This window comes from Anabrus simplex, chromosome 4 (assembly GCF_040414725.1).
Source record: "Anabrus simplex isolate iqAnaSimp1 chromosome 4, ASM4041472v1, whole genome shotgun sequence".
NCBI classification, from domain to species: Eukaryota; Metazoa; Arthropoda; class Insecta; order Orthoptera; family Tettigoniidae; genus Anabrus; species Anabrus simplex.
The window spans coordinates 372,067,939-372,094,424 of NC_090268.1; positions in this window are offsets into that span (position 1 = coordinate 372,067,939).

Consider the following 26,486-nt stretch of genomic DNA (forward strand, 5'->3'; position numbering starts at 1 on the left):
CTTGCCTATCCCTTCCAATCTTCCCATCCCTCCACAAGGCCCCTGTTCAGCATAGCAGGTGAGGCCACCTGGGCGAGGTACGGGTCATTCTCCCCAGTTGTATCCCCCGACCAAGAGTATGAAGCTCCAGGACACTGCCCTTGAGGCGGTAGAGGTGGGATCCCTCGCTGAGTCCGAGGGAAAAACCGAACCTGGAGGGTAAACAGATGATGATGATGATGATGATGATGATGATATCTTTATGTACTTAAATTATGCACCATTAAGGATTTTTCCAAATAAAAATGTATTTTTATTTTCCTGACCAGTTGTTGATACGAATACTCATTGCTCCTACTACCCATAAAAGTGAACTTTATATCTTCTTCTTTTGGGCAGTGTTTTAACTTGTTACACATTGAGATATCCGATTACCTAAAAACACTACAGCAAGAATTAATTGCAGCATAGTGGGAGTTGTGGATGGGGTAAAGTAACGAGAAGAATCCGTGGGGTGAAGCGAACAGTGTTGATCTCCAAAATAAGGTGAGCTGTCTAGCGTTAAGTTTGTAAAATATTGTACATACACAGCAACGCCATGTGATAAATAGGGTCTTAATAACCTGTGTGATGGACAGGCAGCTGTAGCATAAATAGAACATTGTTCTGGTCTCTCGAAATGCATTAGCATTGCCCGACTCTAAGCGGAAGGAGTTCACCAAAACACAATAGAGAACCTCCTGCGTCTGCTATATGTATTGTTCCAGAGGACGGGACTGTCAGCTGAACAATGCTAGTGACCGAGCTCAGCACACAGTTTCATAGCCTTACTCGTCTACGTTTTACAGTACTTTCTCTTCGAGAATAAACGACGTATATTTGTATATTGATCATAGCAGTGAACAACACACATATATACATAGGGCGTACATAGATCCATACATAAATACCACTGCTACTACCAATAATAATAATAATAATAATAATAATAATAATAATAATAATAATAATAATAATAATAATAATAATATTAAAAGAAACCTTTACGAACCCTTAAGGATTTGGGACCAAAAAAAAAGAAAAAACGGAGTGGAAATAGATTGCTTAGCATTCGCTGATAATATAGCCTGGATGACAGAAAATTTCGAAAGTGCAAGAGAACAGATCAATGTGTTGAAGGAAGTAGCAGAACAAACAGGATTACAAATTTCCTTTCAAAAGAAAGAAGTAATGTCGAACATCAAAGATGATACGGCACAACTAAACACCAAATATGCAACGATAAACTGTATGAATAAATTTAAATACCTTGGGAAATGGATCCAAAAAAAATGGACTTGACGAAGAGGCCATAGCAGCAAGAATCAATAAAATAGAAGTCACTTTCCAAACCACCCGCACATATAAAACAAAAAGTACTTTTCTCTGAACACAAAAATTCGTCACTACAACACTGTCATCAAACCAGTATCGCTGTATGCATCTAAATGCCTTATCCCGTCCGACAAATGTTTGCTTGCGGATTTAGAGAGGAAAGAAAGAAAGATCCTACACACCATACTGGGCCCAAACTACGAAAATGGCATCTACATTAGAAAATCCAGGCAATAAATGTACTCTAAAATAGAGAAGATCACGGACACAATGCGTAAAGGCAGATTTTGCTTCTGCGGTCATATACGACGAATGATAGACTGTCGATGGACGAAACCAATCTTCAGTATATTTTACTCAAAAGCAAAAACGGCAATGCCATGGTACGTTAATGTCATGAAGGAGCTTTAATAAGTGGGCATACAAGCAGAAGATGCACAAGACCGAAATCTTTTCAGAGCAGCCATCAAGACTTTTGGGACTTTCCGGGACGAAAAACGGGCAAGTGGTGCGAAATGGACAGAAAAATGTCTTGCTAAACACAGTGAGCTAATGAAGACGATGTGGATCAAGTAAAAAAAAAAAAAAAATGGACAAATGCCAGAATGTAAAGTGAGGCTTATCGTGGTCCCTAGTTGCCCGATTAGTGAAGTTGAATAATAATAATAATAATAATAATAATAATAATAATAATAATAATAATAAAAATAATAATAATTGTACCGGGTGGTACACCACCACGCCGCTAATTCAAATATTGCACCAGTGGAAACTCCTCTACAGGAGAAAGCCTGAACTTTAACAAACTGAATTAACTCAACGGTTTTTCGGAAGATGTCACTACTGTAAATTTGGTAATTTTGAAGTGTTCTGAACTGTGTCTATTTTGATTTCTGTTTGTTTGCTCCGTATCAAGAAGTTTGGACATTCTCTAACAGATGTCTCTACCAAAACTTTGATAACGCACTCTGGTGTAAAGGAATGAACTTTCTTGAAGAAATTTAGCATTCATAAGTTTTGTTTTTACTAAATTTTGTTCTGTGGTTGGCAACAGTTATCCTTCTTTCCGCCTGTTTTGAATTTAACCAATAACTAATTTTTGTAATTAATTTCTGACCAATAGTGTCTTTCCTTCTCGATGTTGATGTGTAACTTTTGGCGACCCAATAAAATTGAGGGGGTGTGTCTACTCATTCTTGAAAGGTTTCGAATTCTCCACGAGGGTATAAAACTGCTGATTTTCTTGTCTCGGTGCCACTTCTGTAACATCTTTCTTAGTGTGTGGATATGTATAAGGGGGCGGGAAGAGCCTCTTTCTCCAAGCAGCAGTTCATCTACAAGGTAATGGCCTGTTAACATCTTCATTTCTTGCTAGCTCAGCAGTTTAACTCTCGGGGAGGGTTCGAAACCTTTAGTATGTAACCTACCCTTTTAAAATGTAAATTATTTTCTGTCTATCTACAAATTACAAATCTATAAAGCGGGGATAGAGAGTGCTTCTCCCTCTCGAACTCCTCTTCATTTTGAATTTGAGGTGACTATGTTTTCGTAACCGTTTTTCTCTTCCTTCTTAAAGTCTTAAACTTATTTTGCCGACTAGTCACCTCCATAGATTGGGATTAGCCCCTGTATCATCGGCCTAGCGCCACATAGGTTTTTAGACAAAAACGTGGTGTAGAAGTGCAAGTTATCGCCTCCATTCATTTTGTATTTTAGGCCATTTTTCTTAACCTATTTATTTTCTTCATGCGAAGGCCCCGTAGGTTGGGTATTAATTACCCCTGTTTCCTCGTGTGCCTTAAGGGCAGATATAGATGAAGTTTTTGGTAGCCTTTGATAGGCTTGTAAAATCGAGAGCGGGACAGCTCTTTATAGTGTTGTGGTAATAGTGCCTTAGAGAGGCTTGAGATGTAAAATTGGGAGCTAATGCTCCATGTAATTACGGGTGTTCTGCCCTTTGGTATCTTGTTATCGTGAGCTGAGAGCTCAGAAATTATTATTGGGGCTCGAAGCCCAGATCTTGTAATTACCCCCTAAATCTTGTGATTTCTTTGTATCTAATTTTGGCTTGTTGTTGACTTGTTAAGTTTACAAATTCTATGTCATCATTGTTAAGTTTTGAAAATATAACCTTTGTTAAAGTTTTAAATTAACTTTAATTTTGTAGTTGAGACCTATTCCCGCCCGCACCTTCTTTCACCTCTAACTACCACGGATAACTCCGTAACAATAATAATAATAATAATAATAATAATAATAATAATAATAATAATAATAATAATAATAATAATAATAATAATAATAATAATAATAATAATAGGCGAGACTCAGCAAAATCGACAGCACTGCTAAATCCAGAGTAACTTAAGTAAGTCTTTATTGTGGATATACGCGAGCGTGAAGACAAGGGCTCAACGGCATACTGCCTAAATTAAACATGTTGTACTCTGATGGTAAAGGTTGTAAATTGTTAAGGAGATCTAATTAGGATTCCTTCATTTTTTTATTTTGCTCGAGTACTTATACAGTCTACTTAGAGAGAGACTGGTCCCCACCGTCGGCTGTTCTGACAGTGGGTTTTCCGTTGTTTTCCATTCTCTTCCGCCAACCCTCTTGCCTTCTCCGTACATCCCCTTCACCGCTCCATATCTGCTTGCCCTGAGAGAAGCCGTCACATGAGAGACCCACCGTATCCCTTCAGTGAAGATAATGGAAACAATTTGTAGTATTCGTAGTAGTCCTCGTAATTATTATTATTATTATTATTATTATTATTATTATTATTATTATTATTATTATTATTATTATTATTATTATTATTATTATTATTATTATTATTATTATTATTATTATTTCGTGTGCCTATTTCTAGTCTGGTGCAACCACCGTAATGCAGACTGTGCAGCGAGGGTGGGCAGCATCTGTCGTGTATGGGAACTCCGTGATTTTATAATGGTGGATATTTTTGTGAATGGTGTGCGAGTTACAGGAATGTTGGGGAAAATGATCCAGTCTCCGAGCCAGGAAAAATAACTATTTCCGACCCGGTCCGGACTCGAACTCGGGACCCTCTAAACTGAAGGTGACTAAGCTGGCCATTCAGCCAAGGAGGCGGCGAACAGTATTATTAGTAGTGTCCGGTTATAACTCGAGAATCGCTGAACGAATCTTAATGCAGTTTTTGCTCTTGCCCAGAAGGTACCCCGACGAAGTTTCCTGTACAGGCCTATACAGTTCTGAACTTTGATGAAAGAAAGCTGAGCAGTACTATTTTTACGAAATAACCTTAAAAAAATACTCCAGGTGAAAAAGGTACCCACTTACGCTCCTTACGCTCTTAGCGTTTTTTTAAAGCAGAAACCTTACGCTTGGTACGGAAATATCATTTCTTAATTCGAGAACCGTTAAATAGATTTTTATGCAGTTTCCGTTGTTGCCAAGAATATCTCTCGAGGAAGGCTTCTGTATATTGAACAATGAACTCTATTGAAAGGAAACTAAGCACAATTTATGCGAAAGAACCGTAAGCACCCGATACAATTTCTTGACTAATGCCACCTAAGCCGCTTGAGATATCCGCAAATTATAGACGTAAGAACTAAGAGCATAGAAAGTTCTGCGAGGAAGTCCCGGGGACCATGTACTGTACCTAACACTGAAAGGTATCCACTATAAGAGGTTTAATATATTTTATTAATAGAAACCGGCTTACCTCGAAAACTACTGGAAAGACTTTTATGCGGTTTTCACTGTTGCCTACAAGATCTTCCAACTGCACCTGTCCGCGGCCTATACTAGGAACTGTCGGGACATTCTCCTTCAGCTCCACCCTTACCAATGCTTCACTCATACAAAACACACTGTGGGGCGTTGGACACTAATTCATGCACAATTCCACGGAATAAATTCGTGATTAACCCTTCATCACAGAAGACAAAAGTAAATCAAACTATTAAAAAACTTCACCACATTGAAACACGCATATTGCGTCACCTACACGTTATCACAGATATCAAAATACATGCTGAAAAATTATAGTTACAAAGTTAAGTTTTGTATATTACTGTGATACTTCTGATTTTCATACTTAGGAATATCATGGAATGTACTTATCATTTGCTGTGTGTAACCATGCTGTCATTTGTGGATACCCATATGGATTTAGACCTCCATCACTCGTTAGCAGGTAGTCCTAGGTTCATCTTCGGGGTTGAATCCATGGAGTCTTGATCTGCAATCTCCTACTGTTGGAAGTTTTGTGTGGACCTTGACTGGAATAATTCAGGCACACTGGCGCGTTCTGGTTGAGTGGAATCCTGGGTTCGACGAGCACTCACACACATGTGAACAAGGGAGGAATTGGTTATTGAGGCACTGTCTATATGTCTTCGAATAACATGATATTGATAGACCCACTCATACACTCAAATGGAATACCCGAGTAGCGGCTGCAGTCCATGAAGATCACTACTCGATTCCCTTACATTACAAAGCGACACAGTTACTGGATTTATTTGTTCCTACGTGAGCGTCACTTTTTCATTAAGGAGAACTTTCTGGCTAGTCTAACAACTTTTACTTGTTAGGATTATTGTCTCCTATACTACACATGCCTTAATCCAGGTACAATAATTATTTGTATCCTATAGTGTATACGTCGTGACGATAACTGAAATATTACCCGTTCTTCGAAACATGACCATGTGAGCCGTAACTGATATTGCCTCTCTGCCTTCCCTTGATATATTGGGATTAGAACTGCATGTATCAAGACACCGCAGTTATTATTTTACAGAAGAAAAATGTGATTGTATTAGGAACGTGTATCGGGTTAACGAAGAGTAGACTTCCGTCTAACACAATATCGAACGACAATGATTAACACTTGATAGCAATGAGTAGCACTGGTTAGCAATGAACGAATGAGTAACACTGTTTGACACACTGGATACTGGACGAATGAGATAACCAATGAGTAACTAAGGGCTATCCTGGTATCCTTTTATAGGAAATGCGGGTCGCCGACGATGGAGATGGTAAGCTCCGCACACAGAGGACAAATCGTTCCGCTGATGATGATCCTTCAGGGTCGTATAAATATTCATTTTGTAGATCTTGACTCCCTGTTTTCACTGATCTACTTGTAAATCGCATCGCCGAATCTCTGGTAATCTCAAAAGTTTTCTTTCGGATTTCAGCGCGCGAAGAGGTTGAGGCCGGGGAATCCCATATTTCTGTCAAGATAAGCCCTCCCGACAGATGGTTCCCATAACGGATATCTGTCTAATGTGCGTCATTAGTACTGCGCTCGTTAAGTCATACCTTGCCTTACATCATCAAATATTGTAAATCGTGCTGATTTCAATGAGTCCTTACTTGTAAATTTTTAACGTTTGTACCGAAATCGTATTATAATAATAATTATTATTATTATTATTATTATTATTATTATTATTATTATTATTATTATTATTATTATTATTATTATTATAACTTGACGTGAAGAATTTGTGAGTTGATATTCATGAATATGCAGGAAAATCGCTGTTAATATCTAGTTCTCAAGTAAGGACCCTATAAAGTTAACTTCGCCTCCTGACATAGGCAGTATCTCGGATCGGGCATAAAATGCTTGTTACAATTAAATATGTCGTAGATTGACGCGGAAAACGGCATATACGTCTTGCTGGACCTAACAATATGCCTATTAACTAGGTGTTGAATGGTTACACAACAAAGGATTTCATGTTTTAAATTTTGAGTTGTGTTTAAAGCAAGCTGTGTATGCACACTTTCTGCAAAACAACTCGATAAAAGTGACGGAACGCGAACATTTCCTCGGCTCATGCTGCCTAAAGCGTTGATGATATCCACAAACTATATGGGCAGGAATTCACAGCATAAAGTGTTCTACAGAGAAGTCACGGAAACCACATACCCATCTACAGTACAAAAGGTCGCTCACAATAACCGTTTTCAACATTACCGTGTATCACCTTAACGCTGGTTAAACCGTGAAGAGTATCCTATCTGTATGTTGAGAATACGATGTTTGGCAGCACTGATTTAACGCCACATGAGAACTTATTGACATTCAAAGTTTTTCAGTTGGCATTACACTCCCTCTGTACCTTGAAAGAATCAAGATTGCTTTTCGAAGGAGCAGACGTGTTTCTCACACTTCCAAAAAAACAAGTTGTAAACTATGTACTTGTAAAGTGTGTGTAAATTACACGTATTTAAATGTTTTGTGCAAGTACTGTTAAAGTGTATCAATGTCGTTGATTCAGTGTTTTGTGTCTGTCCATGTAGGGCAGTCTGGTACTCCAATTAATTGACACTTGTGCAAATGCTCCTATGGAAATAATACTTCGTGCGTGTTCGGGTATAGTTTGTTTCATCGGTAGCTACGTAACACTGTGTGAATCAGAATTATCGAGTACGAAATATTCTACGTAAAATTCCGTGAGATCACATATTTATCAGGAAGCTTCGAACTAAATAGCTACTTGTGAATCTAATTAGCTTGCTAATCTCTTTCTCAAAACGATAATAGGAGCTGAATCATTGTTTACATTCAAGTGAAGTTGAGAAGAAAACCAAACCTAGAGTACTCGTTCATTCTAATCATGTATGGTATTCGAATTTTTGCCTTAATACTGAGGATTTAGTCGAGTGTCTCTACATGTGGAGTCACTCAAAAACAAGGAATGAGCGCATGGTAGTGTATAAGTTCCTCGCAAGTGCACCTTTCTCAGAAGCAGGAGAACCAGTAGATACAAGGGGCGTACTATATTATTTTACACTTTAATCTTTGGACGTCTGGGTATGGTTCACATTTCACTTTTGAAAGTGGTGACGTATAACTTGTGTCTCATTCCGCCGTTTGGTAGCAGCACACGCACAGAGGCCAACGAATGCATTCGTCATAGCCATTTCATATAAACACTGTCAGCGTAGAAACAGACAACATGGAAACAACCGTCCGGGACAGCGCTATATGACTTGGTTCCTATGGAAGGAAGGCGTGTCCACTGCAGAAATTCATCGGTGCTTGGTGGCAGTCTGTGGAGAACATGTGCTGTCGCGAAAAACAGTTTACAACTGGGTGGAAGGTTGGAAATCAGTGCGCACATAGGTGGACAGGGGAACCAGTTCTGTAAAGAATGTGACAGTGTCAACACCAGCCAACATTGCCCGGGTCAAACAGGCCATTCAAGGAAACAAATGCACCACATTTACCGAAATGGAGGTAGCCACAGGAATTAGCCGAAACACCTTGCAGTGGATCGTGCACGGCCACTTACAGTTGAGGAAGGTGTCATCCACCTGGGATCCTAGACTCTTGTCTGCAGACGAAAAGCAGAGGCGTGTGGACGTGTGCAGAGAACTTCTGCAACGCCATGATCAAGATCCAGCTGACTTCATGGCTAGACTTGTGACTGGCGATGAAACATGGCTCCATTACCGAAAGCCGAGAGACCACCGCTGCCATTGATCAAATAGTATTCACGGTGCTGACACACCCACCATACTCTCCCGACTTGGCACCAAGTGATCATCACCTGTTCGGGAATATGAAGAAACCTCTGCGTGGTCGCCGTTTTTCGGATTTTGTAGAACTGGACACAGTTGTCAAAGCATGTGTACGCACCAGTCCGAAAGAATGGCTTCAGTAACGCCTGGAGAGACTGACATATCGATGCAAAGTGCATACAGTTACAAGGAGATTATGTTAAGAAGATAGACGTAACAACTGATGTGTAATGAACTTCATTTAGGTAGAAAAAATAAAGTGTAAATAAATATAGTACGTCCCTTCGTATAATGTTTGTTGTGAAGATCGACGGGGTTTGTAGAATATCTGGTGGGGACATAGGTCCGTTGTCATTATAATCCATAGTGCAGGCATATTGAGCCTCGGGAGGCCACAACCCGTCCTACAGCAGTGATGACTCAGGTGTCCTTACACTGGAATGGTTGAGAGTAAAGCCGGCAACTTATCCGTCCAAACCGTTAAGTGGCCATTAATAGCCATGCATACCTTCCAGGCATTCTAAATGGTAATACGAGCGGACTTTTATCACCGCCTGATAATAAAAATTAAGTCTGATATAATATTAAACGCGAGGAACAAACAATGTCATGTGATCATTCTTGTTTAAAGCGACTATACATACTTACATATTATATAGCCTACACAAAATTGTATTTCCGTCAGCACAGGCAGGACATTCCAGAAATACTTTTCTTAAATCTTAAGTTAAGTGTATAATAATAAAATTCTTTTCACCACTAGTTTTATATTTCGATTTTATTTTTTTATTTTTTGCAATTTTGCTTTACGTCGCACCGACACAGATATGTCTTATGGCGACTATGGGATAGGGAAGGCCGAGGAATTGGAAGGAAGCGGCCGTGGCCTTAATTAAGGCACAGCCCCGGCATTTGCCTGGTGTGAAAATGGGAAACCACGGAAAACCATCTTCAGGGCTGCCGACAGTGGGGCTCGAACCCATTTCGATTTGTAGAAGTATTACGCCGAATTTACGGACGTGGAATGAATTATGTGTGTTTTATTTATTAATGATTTAAGCTAACTAGGAAGTGCTTAAAGTTACTATTTTTTAGATACTTGCCTTGCCCCCAATACCTCTTGAGTCCTTTGAAAGAGATTTGCAAGATATAAAAACCTTTGGTAGAGGAGAATTAACCATTTTACAACATTTAGGGTACTGGAACATCAGTATCACAAATCCCAGAGGAAGTTATGTCTTTTTTCTTTATTTCATTGAGCCACATGCTTCCAGTCCTGTAACTTTTGATGAGTGAGAGATCATCATTGTAAGCCTGCTGCTATCCAATATCAGAAGGTGCCCGTAAAACTACGTTCCATTCTAGTGTTAGCCGTTTCCTACTGTTGGTACAATTCATAGTTCGTTTTTGGTGGGGTAGGTTCCACCCTAGAGCACTTTTGACCCATGAATATTCCGGATGATACGTCTTTCGACTGTTTCCAGGTCGTCCGTGGTGCCTTTCCTGTTAATCAGTAAGATTTCTATAGCGTATAAGTGCAGTTCTTCGAAATACACTTCTTGTTGCGGTTTTAGGACAGTTGGTATGCTGGGTTGAGTTTGACACATCTGTCTAAGAAGGAGGCTACGTCTGTACCATTCGCTAATATACTGAAGTAGATTTACTTTTCGAATCTTTCCATAGATGGTCGTCAAAGGGGCTTTCCCGGAGTGCTTACTCTCGAAGATTTTAAAATGGATGAACGAGAAGACTACGTTCGAAATTAAGATATTATTCAGTAAAAATGGAAAATACACAACACACGAGTAAGATCATGAAATTTATGAAGGTAGTGCTGTCTGTGTTTGAAACATACTCAGAACAGAAATTTATATTGCTCATTTAATACTTAGGGGACTTTTTCTCCTCCAGGCTGAGATAGAGTATTCAGATGCGTATTGATACTTCCTAAAAATTATTTAAGTCATACTCCATATTGACTTGCCAAAATACCGAAATAGAGAAGGACGTTTCAACACGACCCTGTAAGACCAGGTCTATTGCAGACTTTGAAGTTTTTAATCTACTTCCTACCACTGCAGCTTATCATCTCGTGATGAATTTCTGCTCCTTAAAATTGTTTTCTGATCTTTCACTTTCATGTGCTATATTTTGTTAAGAGTGAAGCGCTTCTTTTTCATTGTCGACTCAGTTAATACAACTTTTATGTTTTCCAGTCTGTACAATCACGAATTATACCGAGACTGAGTTGCAAAGGGCAAAAAGGAATGTCATTTCACGCTACAACGCATGTCTGAAGACTAATGGAGAATATTTCTAGCGTTTGGTGTAATGTAGTAAGTAGTTTGATATATTATTTTAAACTTAATTATTCCCTAGCATTTGATGGCTTTACTACAGAAAGGTGCACAGTTAGGAAGTTTACGATACCCGGCAGGTGTCGTGTGTGACAGCCCCGAATTCGTTAGCAAACATCACCCTGTATATGAGAAAACTTTTCTAGGCTTGTAGGCATTCGTCAAATTGAAAATTTATTTCCTAAACGAACCAAATCCAAAAGTCAAATTTTATAAAAAGAGATGAAAAACTCTGTAAGATTTCATCTGAAAATTCATTTCAAGGCTTTTATTATGTTCAGATAGATTAACTGCGTTAGTATGCAAAGTATCCATGTTCGACCCCTTGGCTGAATGGTCAGCGTTGAGGCCTACGATTCAGAGGGTACCGGGTTCGATTCCCTGCCGCGTTGGGGCTTTTAATATCGTCTGATTAATTATTTCCGCCCGGGGACTGGTGTTCGCGTTTGTTCCAAAAGCACATCCTCATATTCAGACAACACACCACACTATCAATCAAAAGGGGGACACATGGGGACAAGATTTTTCTAACGTTATAAGTAAGTGAAAATTAATGAAATCTTACTTGGAATGCATTTCAGAGGATAGATGTGTTCATTGCGATATCCAAGATTCCACCATCTCACTCTCAGAAGTATATTTACTTTTATAACCTAATGAAGAGTATTACACGTCATTTTCATTGCTGAAGTAGCTACTTGCATTTCTATTGGCCAACGTAAAGAGGTACGTGATCTCATTCCCGTCAATTTTGATAATCATAATCCGTTACCAACCCCAGCTTAATAAAAGCGCAAGGAAATGACCCCAGATCCCCCTTGCTTGTCCCTGTATAACTGGAATTGTCCAGGTCCTATCGTAACCGTCCGCACGAATACAATAGACCAATGGTGTAACAATAATCATCACTACCACCTATCGAAGCACCACTCACTCTCATTAGTTCCTAAGTAGAGAGGTTGGCAGCACTGAGCACCACTTGATAACATCCTTCCCGAGAAGAGCGTGTAAACAAACGACAGTCGTTCCGCGCGTGTGAAAGTCTTGTCTCCAGGGATAAAGTATTGATCAATCAAAGGAACACGCAAGAGTAATTACATCCCTCCATAAAAGACTGGCATCAGAAAGGGCATCTTACTGTAAAACAGGGCCCAATACACATATATGTGTGTAACATAGTCTCACCCGCGACCCCACAGATGTGGGAAAAGCGGCAGAAGATGAAGTATGAAAAGTAATTCTGGTAAAATGTTTGCTCTGTAACGAGAGGATTGTACGAAGGTGAATTTCGATTTGATTTTTGTATATTCGCGAAGGTCATTTTAAGCTGACAAAGTTAGTGGAGGTCTACTTTTCCGCTGGCCCTTTTTAAGGGGGCATTTGGAAGCCCCAAATTGGCGGTGCGCGCCCTGAATTGTATGCACAGTAACAGCGCTCACAGTCAGCGGCTGTCTTGCCTCGCCTTCCCTCTCCACTGGTTCGCTTCTCCATTGTCCCCACCACATACGGCTACCTACAGTTGTGTACACGGGATAATGGTTAAGAGTGACGTTAGTTGGGATAGTTTAGTTACAAAGATGAATTCATTATGGAATAAATAAAAAGTAAAAATGATTTACAAGTCACTACTTAACATAAAATAATACATAATAAAATATCATCTGCATCATGACATTCAAAATGTTCAAGAAATGGCTTCATTCTAACACAGCCTGGCGTTGGTTCATTGTTAATGCCATGATAGTGAAAATCTAACACAAAATTTGAATAACAAAGCACAAGAAAACAATGTGCGCACCTTATAAACGAACAATTGGTACAATCATTTCCAGCACACATTTTATCAGACAAATCATTAAAATTAGTTTCTAAACAGTATGAAATTGCGGTATATTAACAATAATGTAATAACCTAGCATATTTCAGTATTGGTACAAAACAATCAGCTTGTAATTGGTTATGGGCTAGCATTTGAATAGTTATAATGAAAAGTCTGTTTTTGGGTCTTAATTTTGACTGGCCGTGTAAATTCCTTATTCGGCAAATGTTTTCTATTCGACGGACTATACATTTTAGTTGTCGGAAGAGTCCAAGATCACACGGCTGACAAATATGCGTAGTTCCTTTCGAAATGTATTCAATTTGTACATGTTTGTTCGTCAGAGGTTCAAGCTGTGCATTTCTTCCCTGGCCACTAAATGACTCTACCAGAAGAAGATTTCTTCCGTATGCCTGCAATTGAGGATGTAAAATGTTTTGGAACCAGTCACCTACATGCTCTCTCCCCATTTTTCCGGAAGATGAACAATCAATGAAAACATATTTAAAGGCATCCATATAGGCTTTGACACTTTCTTGTACCCTATGCCCAAACTTTCTATTAATTTCTTGGGAAAAGGTCAAGAACAAACGTCCTATTTCTCCGGCTTTGGAAATATGAATTGCACTGTGTGGCAGTACGTAAAACTATTTCGGCAAACAAGCCTAGCAAGAACGTCCTTAGCACCACGAAAATCACGACTTCTCTCTGTTGCCATTTCGTACTCGATTCGGGACTAGTACAAATTCCAAATATTGGCATCCGGGATCTCATTCTCTTCTTGAAATTCATTAATGAATGTTAGAAACATTTTAGCTACCACATGTCGTGCTTTTTCGTCTGTTTTAAACGTTTTACTGACTAGTTTGGTTACTTTTGGGAACCGAATTTTCAAACGCCTTTTAAGGTTTGTCAAGTAGGATTCGGTCTGGAGAGTGTTTGGTGCAATACAACTCTCTACCCTCACAAATCCAACGCTCATTGTCCGATTTTGTGACATTTAAATAACGCATCCTTGCCTTGGTGAACTCTTCTTTCACATAAGCTCGAACCATTGCACATTTCCTTATTTCTCTATTGCGTTCAACGTGGTTGACGGTTCCATAATTTTTTCCCCGAATCTTCTTGTACTTCCGTAAAGCGTACATACTGTAGGTCTTCGTTCCTTTATTTTTTGATACATTTCCAACAATATTTCGGAACCATAATATTCCACTGACTTGCAGGCACTTCCTCGGTCATCACAAGATATGTTATCTTCATTAAACTCATCACCATGTTTGCGTTTTGTCAGTAATGTTGTCCCCTCCTCAACACCATCTTTGTCTTTTGAATCGACGAAAACGGCTTCTTCCTCCTGAATAATTTCGCATTTTTCCTCCAAAATTGCACAACCCTTGCCTTTATTTGTATGTACATGATTTGCTCTTTATCAGAAAGCTATGTAGCTTCGTGAATATTAACAGCGTAGGCATTAGTAACAGCTGCAATAATGTTGCAAGCGGTCATAACAAAGCAAAGAATCCAGTGTGATCGCCTGTATGTGGAATAGCCATCAGTCGTGGAGAACTTGACCGTATGGAAAAGGACTCGCAATCCCATATATACATCTGTAGATAGTAGGGATAGTGGAGAACCGAACGAGTGGAGAGGGAAGGCGAGGCAAGATAGCCGCTTGCTGTGAGCACTGACGTGTACAGGCATGTACTCTACAATTCATGGCGCGCACCGCCAACTTTGAGCTCCCAAATGCCCCCTTAAAAAGGACCAGCGAAAAATTAGACCTCTACTACCTAACCTTCACGAATATGTAAAAATAAAATGGAAATCCATCGTCCGATTTCGTACCGTTCCCTCGTAAGCAATATTTATTTATTTATTTATTTATTTATTTATTTATTTATTTATTTATTTATTTACTTATTTATTTATTTATTTTTCAAATGGAGAATTTAGGGCGCGTGCCCCTCTCTTACATTTAACCGAGAAAACAGAAAATAGGATGGATTTAGTGCTTTTTGGCACTGAAACCCTAAATACTCCCACTGCAGTAATAAAAAAGTAACTTTACTTAAATATACATTGATCAAAATTAAGTTACATAGAGTGAAGACACAGATTAGTTCAATATGATTAAATGAACATAAGAATTTAAATTAAAGAAAGTGTTCAGTTGCTGCAGGTCAAGGGCCCTGGAATTGGTTCCTCATTGGCTGAAAGAACACATTATGTTTTGACCAATGCACCCCGTGGCACTTGCTACATACGACATGGATTCGAACCGTTTTGACATTTTCTTATTATGGAGCTTCCTACCAACGTATAGAGTGGGTACCAATTCTGTGCGTGTTCTACTTCACCAAGGTGGCGTCCAAGTTCGCGACCAAGACGGCCGCCGAGATTGCAAAATTTTCTATCGTTCCTAACCTAACGGAACAAAAATTCCCCTCGCACGTGAATAGTATATTCTTGCCATCAAGATGGTGAAGTTGGGGCACTAATACAGTGGAAATTCTGAAACACAAGATGACGTCAGTGGCATACCGCCCCTCCGGGATCCTTAACTGCTCCGTACCCTACACCTCTTCTCTTGGTAAACGTGATACTATTCTAAAGTGGATGGAACTAAGTTTTACGGTTGGATGCATTTCCCTGTTTGGGTTAATGAATCCTAACTAGCTTGGTCTCTGTATCCAGGAAGAAATAAATCCGTACATAGAGGGGAAAAAGCTCTAGGACGCGCTGTTTCCCAGATATTTACCCCTTGGCCACACTTAACACAAAAATATGTATAGCTCTAAAACCGATGAACGTACGAACATGATTATTTTACCTAAAATTAAGTCTGGAGGTGCTCTTTCAGATGAGGGAGTAATAGGGATTGCAGGGAGTGAGAACCACTTAAGAGGGGGAAATTATGTCAATATATGAGATTTAGTATGTACAAGCATAAAAATCGTATTGAGAACCGAAATTTGATGTTTTTCGGCTATAGCACATTGTTCTACTGTTAACACACAGATAGTTATAGCTCTTAAACTGTTTAACCTATTGAATTTGGAGACAGAGTGACTGTTCGGTGCGATTGCATATCGTTTCGCATTGTCGCCTCCCTGCCCCAGTAGGCAGTGTACAGTTTGTTCTGCAAGAATTGACTACTATGGGAACCCCGTAGAAAGAGAAGATGAAATTGTACCAAGAATACAAGCAGCTGTCCAGGTCGCTCGTGACAAACCACACATCCTGAACAGTGTCCAACGGCCACTACTACACAGTTGTGAACTGCGCATCGAGGTAGGAGGAGGTGCACATTTAACATCTACTGTAATCAAACCATTAGGTGCACTGTTTCCTTCGTTCAGTATTTCATTCCATTTGCAATGTAGTCAGTGAAGGAGTACACAATCGTGGGGAGGTAGCGTTACATCTTCGAGCAGGTTAATAATAAGGAACGATACTGCGACAAACAGACGAGAGGAGAAACGATCTAGTGCATGGCTCGGCTGTCACGTGTATTGCACACTGCCTACTGGGCTGCGAAACTTGTGCCTTCGCACCGTTAAACAGTTTTTATGATTAAAATACAAATCCCTACGTTTTGACGTATTGTTTCCAATCAAGCTATTTTCACTCTCTCGCACCCTTTTCACCCCCCTCTAATAAAAGAGCACCTCGAGACTTAATTTTAACTAAAAGAAACATGTTTGTACGTTCAACAGTAATTATAAATATTTTTGTGTTAAGGGTGGGAAAATAGTAAATATCTCGGAAACATTACGGTCTAGAGCTGTTTTCGCCTCTCTGTACGGAATTATTTCTTCATGAACACGAACAGACACCAATAAACAACCCTCAAGCTAATCAGTATCCATGAACCGAAACCGGGAATGGCATCCAACAGTAAAACTGAGCTTCATCCACCTTAGAACGTTTGCCAGTGTATCGGAGGGAGCAGTTAAGGGACACAGAGTGGTCGGGATGCGACTGTCATCTTGTGGTTTATAACTCGCACTGTGTTAGTGCCCCAACGTGCCACCAGGTGCCACCATCATCGCCACCTTGGTGGCAAGAAATTGTTATTCACGTGCGAGGGGAATGTTTCTCCCGTCGGATTATGAGCGAGAGAAATTTTTGCAGTCATATTGGCAGCGCTGGTCCTCCATATTGGTCCTCACACTATATGTCTACTTATGTTTTCCATCACCGTCTCAATTTTGTTTTCGTTTTTTGATTTTTTGATTTGGTACCTTTTGGAAATAACTTTCTCAATTGTGTTCCTAACTATCAACATTTCACAGGACACTGTTCGCGGGGTTTTAAGTTCCATGCTCTCCGAAGGTCAGTAGTAGAATGCAATTGCCACAGCGAGGTCGAAATCTTACCTCATATCCTTGGCTTCTGCTCACACAGTATGTGTGTGTATGTATGTTCAGTCCTCAGCCCTAAGGCTGGTTGGATCCTCAACAGCCCCGCCATCAGCTGTCATAGATGGCCTAGGCATCACTGAAGAGGCGTACTAGGTATATGAGGAGTGAGGTAGTCTCCCGTTGCTTTCCTCACCGAGCCAGAAGTTGCTATTACATATCAGTCTGCCAAGCCCACTGAAATGCATGCACCAACCGACCCTATGAACAACATTTTCAAACCACGCATAGCAGTCTCTGGCTGCATAATGTATGGCATTACTAGCGTCGCTCATACCTCAGTCACTTTCATATTGTCAAAGCCAAGGATAAGACAGAGACAGACCAAGGAAAGTAACAAAATCTCTAAATAATGTACGACATCTCACCATACTTCATATGTATTATAAGAAGGACAACGCGAATTTGGACATGTCGCTCAGGAAGCACGAGGCGGGTAGACATATCGCCTGCAAGCCTGGATCGGGAAAAGAAAACATATTTTATTAGATCAAACGGTCCGTTTCGAAGTCGGCTGTATCCAGCCCTACGAAGACGTTCAACAGAAGAAAGTATAAGTTTGAAGAAATTGAGGTTGTCGGCCTGATGATCGGAGCCTGCAGAACGACAATATTCCATTTCGTGAACTTCTGTCGTGCCTTTAGTCGGCCCCGCAGTGTAGTGGTAGCATTCCTGCCTCTTACCCGGAGGCACCGGGTTCGATTCCCGGCCAGGTCAGGAATATTCACCTGGACCTGAGGGCAGGTTCGAGGTCCACTCAGACCTCGTGAGTACAATTGAGGAGCTATCTGACAGTGAGATGGCGGCCCTGGAAAAGAAAGCCAAGAATAACGGCCGAGAGGATTCGTCGTGCTGACCACACGACACATAATAATCTGCAGGCCTTCGTGCTGAGCAGCGGTCGCTTTGTAGGCCACGGCCCTTCGGGGCTGTATTACTATGGAGTTTGTCGCGCCTTTGGGTTCTTTAAACAAGTGATAATGAATATTTTCTCATCCGCCATTAGGGAATCAGTAGCCATCTTGCGTAACAATCTCTAAAGATTACAAGTAGTCTGTATCATATCCCTGTTTAATATATACTATTTTTGGCACTTCAGCTCCTAGGTAAATATTCCTTTAGATTTTCGGATTTCGACTCTTTAAACTGTCCTTTGTATGTGTATTTAATTTATCTATTTCCAATTATATTTAGGAAAAATAAGTTCTCCAAAAATCATTTCTATTCTTATTCATTTTTATAATTACATATTGTATGTGTTATGTTTAAGTTTTGTCAAATTGGCAGCAAGGAAGCAAGAAACGAATGAATGAATGAATGAATGAATGAATGAATGAATGAATGAATTAAGAAAGAAAGAAAGATATCGTCCGCCTCTGTGGTGTAGTGGTTAGTGTTATTAACTGCCACCCCCGGGGACTCGGGTTCGATTCTCGGCTCTGCAACGAAATTTGAAAAGTGGAGGGCTGGAACGGGGTCCACTCAGCCTCGGGAGTTGAAAAGAGTATAGGTGGGTTCGATTCCCACCTCAGTCATCCTGGAAGTGGTTTTCAGTGGTTTCCCACTTCTCCTCCAGGCAAATGCCGGGATGGTACCTAACTTAGGACCACGGCCGCTTCCTTCCCTCTTCCTTGTCTATCCCTTCCAATCTTCCCATTCCCCTGCAAGGCCCCTGTTCAGCATAACAGGCGAAGCCGCCTGGGCGAGGTACTGGTTATCCTCCCCAGTTGTTTCCCCCGACCCAGAGTCTGAAGCTCCAGGACACTGTCCTTGAGGCGGTAGAGGTGGGATCCCTCGCTGAGTCCGAGGGAGAAATCAACCCTGGAGGGTAAGCAGATAAGGGAGAAGAATAAAGATATCAACAAATAAATAATAGGCTGTGCACTCCTAGCGCGCAGTGTGTCCCCAAAAAATGTGTTAAGTTGGGAGGTGAATAGTAAACCCCAGAACGACATGAAACATCCCTATGTATATACGTCCTATAGTCGGTCATTATCGAGTTATACCTGTTTATTTTGCCAGCTTGAATGAAGGGGATATTTCATATTCCGTCTGTCCCAAAATCATAGTCGCTTTTCTTCAACGGGTGTATTTGTTCCAGAAACATAGGGGAGGGAAAACGTAAATACAGGCCTTGATCTGAGAAAGGTTACGGAACATATTAAATGCAACGTGAACTGTGGGTTGCATCCAGGTCATTAACTAGGCTCATTTACTTATCGGGATGCTCAGTGCGGAACGTGCTTTAGTCAAGTACATTGGTTATATGAGCGATCTATGTTCACTTGTCTACGGCTTACTACTTTGTTATATTTTTGTCATTGGAGTAGAGTGGTGTTTACACAATGGGAAAAACAACGAATATTATAGGAGACGATAAACAGCGGACTTGCTTCGTTCTAGCAAACATGGTGCCTGCCAAAGAAGTCTGATAAAAGAAAATGTTTTGAAATTTTCTGTGAGTAGAAGGTCAATTATTGAGCGAATTTGGAGGCAAGGCGAAAATTCCTTATCGGGACGCCATCGTTGTTGATGTTCCCTCTAAAATTAAAGAAAAAGTGGGCAGGAAGAAAAGTGTATAAACTAGGACAAACTGCAGAAAATTCCACTCCATAGAAGGAAACCTATCAGATCTCTGGCCAGCGGTTTGGGCATACAAGATCAAGGAAGGAGAAATAAGACATTTATCGGCTCTGAAACAAACACTCAACATACTGTGTGAACATAAACATCTGCTGTTATGGTTGCCAATGCTGTAACCAATAGTATCTGCACGTAGGGTAAGATTCCAGGACATGCTTGATTGGATTTACATTGGTGGAAAGTGTACTTATACGACGGAGGCGACAGGAAGATTATTTCCAAGTGGAGTGCGGTAGAAGAAGTGAACAGCATGATCTAAAGACGAACTGAAGCAACATTTATAAAACAATCCCGAAATTGAAAACTTAATAAACTGTGCTAATTTAAAATTCAAGACAAAAATTATTCACCGCTGTTTTCAGTTGATGTTAAGTAGTCATGTGTTTATGAAGGGATTCTGTATTCACAGGGAGAGAATATAAAGTTTAAACACGAACACGTTGAAATATTCAATGTTATTAAATAAACTTTCCGCATGTTCTGAAGTGATAAATGTAAGATAATTTGTGCCATTTGTGTATGTATGAATGTGCTGATATTTATTTTGAATTAGAATAGCGCTCTTTTGATGGAGTAATATAGTTCTTTTGCAATTCCTTCTTTCTTTACCTATGACTTCCCATTTTTTTTATTCTTTCATGATGAAAAATGTTCCCTTTAAAACCGGTCTCCAGTAAGTTTGCATGTACTGAACAGGATAAATGTGCTATTCAGTATAACATGTACATATCCAGCTTCATATGTTATTGAGAGACCTCCTACGCAAATGTATTGTATACATATACGTATATATAAATGTGTGTACAATTTTCTTTTTTTTAACATTTTATTCACAGGGTTCTACGTCACATGACAGTGACAAGGCATGCAAAGACCAGTCATAAAATTAACTTTAATGAACCTTCCTAACTACATGAAGAACACCTCCAGAATTCGATTTCTCGAACTCCTCTGTGGCTACTTCCTGATGGACGCAGTGTTTTACGTCTGTAGCTTGGCTGAGACCGAAGTCTCAGTCTTATTTATGGCTGGGACAGTGTCATTCATAGTATTAATTTGCATAAGTCTATACAGAGATTCCTCCACGTGATAGACCCAATGATAAAAGTGAGTAAGTAACGAAAACCAAGCAAAAGAAGGAAAACAAACAAGAAATGAAAGACGTACAATGGTAACTCGCACACCTAGAACAAAGCAATGTTGAACTCAAAATTAGAAATTTAGAAAATGACAACACTGCAACCCAAAAGAAAGGCTAACAACCTGCCTCTCCTATCCTGATTGAATAAAGAAGACTTAAGCTACTTAGATTCCATACTCGCTCATCAAGCGTCAGAGCAGCGCAGCCCTTGTCCTTGAGCACTCCATTGTTTCTCGACAAGACTGCTCCCTCCTTATCGTGGCCTGTCACACTATACAAAGACTTGCTGAATCAATCTTATCATTCCTCCATTCTGCTGAGTTCGTGCCTTCATTCCCTTCAACTTTCAATTTACTGCCTTCGACAACTTAAGATATTACACACACTGTACTAACTACCTATGTCTACAAATCTCTGGTTCTCTCGGTTACATTTTATTATTCTCCCTTTCACCTCTTTATACAGCGTTTACTCACTGCCTCTAAAAACTTACATATATTCCAAGGTTTTTTCCCACCAAGATTTTTTCCCACTCTTTCACTATCCAATTTATGATCTTCTATTCGTTACCCGGCTGTTTCATGGCTTTCAGTTGTTCCTCACTCATGTATTTCTCTCTCTCCAATCGAGTTCCCTTGCACACTATTAACAAGTGAAACATTTTTCACCGCACAAGATATATATCGAATTGTCTTTCAATCTTGTCCATCCCTTATTCATATATATACCCGTCATTCACCAAATTAGTCCTCATCTCACTAACCTATTCACATTTCCTACTCTTATATTAACTACTACTGCCACTGGTTTTTGTGGTTTGCTTATAACTGCATAGCCTTTGGTGGTGCTATTTGAGGATTCAACCAGCCTCTGGGCTGATGACGTAAGAGACAGAAACATGGTTATGGTCGCTCTTCTCCTGCAGTCATCCTCCAGCTCCTGTGCTTGAACATTTTTAATCCTTTTTAAGTATTCCTCGAACACACTGCATTCCTCCTTTTCCACTCCTTCTCCCAATATTTCCCTAAACCCAACCTCTCAATAACACTTTTAACCTCATCAATCCAGTAATTACCATACGTACTCTTAATGTGGTATTGGTAAGCCGTCTGCAGGAGTAAGCCACCCCCACCCATTTTCAATCTTCTCCAATAACTCAACACTCTCTTTATAATATAGACCTCTATGTACTCATTATACATGAGTCTAGCCGCTATATTAGAAGGGTAATTGGGAAGGCCCATCACAACTTTACTAAATCTACTGACTATCTGCTTTAGTGTAATACGATCCTTTTTAACTCCCCAAATTTCTACTCCATATAACACCTTACTTAATATCACTGATTTAATCGCCATTCTCTGGATATTATAATCTATACCCGGGAATTTATTTTCCAATTCTCTTATAGCTGAAACAGATGCCAACCCCCTCCACTTTGCTTGTTTAATTTGATGGGATCGTTTACCATTCCCGCTTATACCACGCCCAAATACTCTACTTTATCAGTCTCGTCTATTACCTCTCCATTTATCACCCATTCCTCCTTTGTCCTCCTTTTCCTATTTTTCCTGCATACCACCACCTTTGTCTTAATACTATTTACTCTCAGAGACCATTTACTGGCATACTCCGAAACCTCATTTATACTGCTTGAAACCCACCCCCCGTCAGCGTCATCAATAAGACGTCATCTGTAAATATCAAACCTGAAATTTCTAGTTCTCCTAATACAGGACAAGCCCACGCCTCCTTCACACGCCCGTCTAATATGTCATTTATAAATAAAAACAAAGAATTGGAGATAGTTTAAACCTTGTTTTAACCTATATTTGATTCAATTAAACCACTTACAACTCCTTCCTCTATTCTAATGCTACAATACACTTCCTCATATATGGCCTCAATCGCGCGTCTCATCTTGTTTGAAATTCCCACCCTACCCAACCTCTCAACCAGCACCTTCCTACTCAGTGTGTCAAAAGCCTTTTCAAAATCCACCGCTGCTATGTACACATTTCTTCCTTCCTTCCTTCCTTCCTTCCTTCCTTCCTTCCTTCCTTCCTTCCTTCCTTCCTCACATATTTATCAATTATTAAGTGTCATTACATTATCCATCGTCCTCCGTCCTTTCCTAAAACTACTCTGGTAAATCGATAAAACTCTTCCGCCCAGTTTTTCAACCTGTTCACTAATATTCTCGCATACACCTTACTCAACGCATCTAGTAAAGTCATGCCTATGTAGTTACTAGGATTGTTCCTTATTCCTTTCTTTTTATAAATAGTACATATAATAACTTTTTGCCACTCCTTCGGGAATTTGGTACCTTCGAACACCTTGTTAAAAAAATTCACTCTCCCTCATAAGGCTATTTTTGGCGCTTCTTTCCAAAAGACATTTTGTTATTCCGTTCCCACCCCCTGCTGTCCTATTTTTCGCTTTGCCTAACACTTCCAACACCTCTTCCGTTGTTATTTCTTTATCCAATTCAAAACTCCCTACTGTTATCTCCCTCACGATTACCTCAGCTCCTCTCTCTTCCTTCCACCCATCCTTCCCTCCTAACAATTTACGAAAATATTCCACCCATGTTTCATAGTCAATTTTGGGTTTTACATAATTCTTCTCTCCCCTGTTAATTTTGTTGATTCACTCCCATACCATTTCTCCTTGCTTGTTTTACACTCCCTGTTAATCGCCTGTGTTTGTTCCTTCTTCCATAACTTTTCACTTTGTATTATTTTCCCTTGTACTCCCTCCCCAGTATACAAAAAATTCCCTCTCTTCCCTCCCTCCATGCTTCTTGATCTCCCTTAGCACCCTCATGGCTACTTTCCTTAATTCTTCCTTTTCCGCTCTGTATCTTTTAACGTATGGTACCCTCTTGATGGGGTATACTAGTAGCTCTACGGCACTGTCAACATTATTACATCTCAAGGCTACTTCACACTCTACATTTTTTATTTTTTAAATGCTATTTTCGAGGCGTCGACCTATAGAGATCTTTTGATCCTACCTGCACCATGTGATATGCGTGTAATTGGAATGAAGGAAGTGTAGAGTGTTGAATATCAGGAAAGGAACCTTAGGGACGACACAAACACTCAGTCCTCAGGCCAGGGATATTAATCATTTGCAATTAAAAACCCTGAACTAGCCGGGAATCGAACCCAGGGCCGCTGGGTGACAGGCGGATGCGTTGCCCCTACACCGCGGGGCCGGACCACACTCGACATTAATAATTTTGAATTCCTTTTGTAAATACTTATGTAGTTTCACTTTCACCTCCTCTGTCCATTTATATTTCGTGATTCTCATACCCTTTTCTCTACCCCTCATTCCTTGTCCCAACCTATCCCCATGCTCCATTTTCCTCAAGTTTATAAATACCGGGGATGGTGCGATTGAGCCCAGTCCACAACCTCAATATTATTTATTCCTTTCAACATATCCTCTGAGCTGATTACAAAGTCAATCACACTCCCTCCTTGCCTCGTAATGTAGGTCAACTTCCCCTCCCTATCCCCAGTCCACCATCCATTCAGAATGTACATATTACCTACCGAGCATAGTTCCAGCAGTTTCTGCCCATAACCATTTCTTCCTATACATTCACTCCGTCTCTCACCCCTTACTATTTCCTTCCCCTTTTGCAATATATTAAACTTAAGCCTCCTACTCTTGCATTCCAGTCATCCATCAATATCATCCCAGCTTCTTCGTAATTCTCACTGATCCCACTAATTTCCTCTATCAGCTCCTCGAAGAAACAATCATTTGCATATACCGATCCTCGAGGGTGGTTATATAAAAATCCTTTTTCCTCTCCACCACTTAGCTTAAACCTAATCCAAATCACCTCCTCCATCTCATTTTCTAATACTTCAATCATATCGCATATTTCTTCTTTTATTAGTAATGCTATTCCGCCTGGATTTCTTCCCCTCAACCCCTGTTTTCTTTTCGTCATGTTCCTTACCACAAACCGCTTCCACGATAAACTCTTCCCTACGTCCAGCCATGTCTCCAAAAGGACCACAATATCAAAACTCTCCACTACTTCTACCACCTCTCCGTTACCCAATTTACTTATCACCCCTTCAATATTTACAAAACCTATTTTCCAACTTAGCTATTTATTGCCCTCTCCGTCCTCTCCCCTCCCTCCCTTATACTTGGATCCTTCTGTTATATGGGCCGCTTTACTTCTTGCTACCCTCTCTCCTTCTCTTTCGGCTCCCATATCCTCTTTTCTGACCATGTTAGCACTCTCTTTACCAGCTTTCTCGTCCTGCCCTTTATTTTTCTTACCCCACAAGTCTTTGGACTTAGGCTTCTTCCCTTCCCCTACCCAGTCTTTCCCGGCGTCTTCTTTCTTCTCCTTCCACTGCTCCGCTTTCCTGCGTCAGCACCATACCCTCCTCACTCGGTTTTTTCCCCTTTACCCCTTCCTCCTCTGTGCACTGGACTTCGGTCACTTAGTCACTATTACTCACTGCTTCGTCAACACAATCTGCACTTGTCTCGACATTCCTTTCACATTCACCAGCCGATTGTTTGCCAACCTGCTGATGTTTGTCGTCCATTTCCTGTAGCTTGTTCAACGCTCACACACGTGACCACCTACTGTTTCCAGCTACCAACTGCTGACATCTAATATATACTCTCAGGTCTTGCTGTCCAGCTGCCCATAAATGTTTCCATAACATTCTAAATTCTTCACTTGCTTCACTACCAATATCGCTCTTCAACCACATTTCTTCCCATTTTAACTTTTCTGCATTCCTGAGCACAATATCCACCATCAGGGTGTATAATAGCGACACTTTAATAGGCATATTTCCCTTCCTTCTCTCTCCACCGAGCTCGATAGCTGCAGTCGCTTAAGTGCGGCCAGTATCCAGTAATCGGGAGATAGTGGGTTCGAGCCCCACTGTCGGCAGCCCTGAAGATAGTTTTCCGTGGTTTCCCATTTTCACACCAGGCAAATGCCGGGGCTGTACCTTAATTAAGACCACGGCCGCTTCCTTCCAATTCCTAGGCCTTCCCTACCCCATCGTCGCCATAAGACATATCTGTGTCGGTGCGACGTAAAGCAAATAGCAAAAAAAGAGAAAAAGGCCTTCCTTCTCCATACTCTATACACATCGTCTATGTCCCCCTCACTTATTCCTTCTTTCCTGATTACCATTAGCTCCTTCCCTCTTCAG